General features: G+C 45.5%; 1 pseudogene; it reads right to left on the bottom strand.

Moving 5' to 3' along the window:
- Positions 1–354: 354 nt before the first annotated feature.
- On the bottom strand, positions 355–604 carry LOC101287253 (serine palmitoyltransferase small subunit A-like; annotated as a pseudogene).
- Between the last annotated feature and the right edge of the window lie 822 nt (positions 605–1426).

Here is a 1426-nt window from a genome sequence, read left to right on the forward strand (position 1 = left end):
CAAGAATGGTAAAGCCCAACAAATGAGTTTGAGTTTTAGAAATAGAAAGCAATTAAAATGTACTCAAAGTTACATTAAGAAAAGCTTTCACTGGGTAATATTGAAACAGTCACAGAGGTTACGAAAATACTGATGTCAAAGTGCAAATGATTACAATGTTAAAATAGACAAAAACTACTATACCAGAGCCTCTTTTAAAATGAAAAATAAAGAACACAACACACACATGAGTAAGGACTCTTTTCCTGTTCTACTCAAGAATCTGAGTCTTTATATTCATAGGGTTGGTTATGTTGACATCTAGTAGAGTTTCTTATGACATCTGACAGAGTCTCATTCCAATTTCAGATGGCGGCTCTTCTCTAAGGAACCTCTTGGTTTCGGTCACATCTTGGTCACTGTACAATTTCAAAGTAGTGCAGTACGGCCATGATGTGCTGAGGCGTGAAGACATATCCCATGTACAGTGCCATCCCCACGTGGAATCCAGCATGGAATTGAACACAGTCCGCTCCCAGGGCTCCAGCATGTACAGTGCCATGACCGGCAGCTACTGGTAGTAGAACCAGGACATCCGCTTCCAGGCCCGCACCAGCGCCATCCCTGGCACGCACCTCCCGTGTTGCAGCCAGTCGTCAGTCTGTCCGGCCAGAAGAGTTACTCAGTTTCCTGGGAATCTCCCATGTATACAGAAGGTATACATGTTACTAAGCTTTTGTTCGTTTTTCTCCTGTTAATCTGTCTTATGTCAATACATTTCCCTGGAGGCATCATTGCTGTTCCGTGCTTCCCTCCAAGAAAACCCTTCCTTTGCACACACTCAGACATATGCTTATCCTTCAAAAAGGTACCTCCTAATGTCCTCCCCCGACTTTTCTACTGATTACTTAATCTTTCTGAGCTTCAACTTCTTCATCTGCAAAATGAGGATTAATTAATTAATTAAAAAATTAATGCTCACCTCACTATGTTATTGTGAGGGTCCAATGAGTTAATGTCCGTACCACGCTCAAGACAGTGTGTTGAACAAATTCATCTAACTATGTTCACCCATGCTCATGCTCCGAGTTCCATGAGAGCTGGGCTCTTCTCTCTCCACCGTGCATATCCTGCGCCTGGCACAGGTGCCGATGTTTTGTTCTCGGGGGTGAATGAGTGAATTTCAGGTGGTGGGGGGAGGGGTGGAGGTGGTCCCTCACCGGAATGGCCACCACTCACATTGAAAAAGTAGACCACGCATCTGCTGGGATGTAGCATCTTCTGACTTTCCCTCCACAGCCTCCCCAGGGAGCGTCAGGGCACCCCGGGAGGGATGTAGGATGGCTATTGATCCCCTTGTGTCCAGGTGAACCTCTGAGGCATGCGGAGGTGAAATTACACAGTAAGAGGCAGAGTCAAGACTCGTCCCCTTTTAGCACTCAAAGTC

This window comes from Orcinus orca, chromosome 11, assembly GCF_937001465.1.
Source record: "Orcinus orca chromosome 11, mOrcOrc1.1, whole genome shotgun sequence".
NCBI classification, from domain to species: Eukaryota; Metazoa; Chordata; class Mammalia; order Artiodactyla; family Delphinidae; genus Orcinus; species Orcinus orca.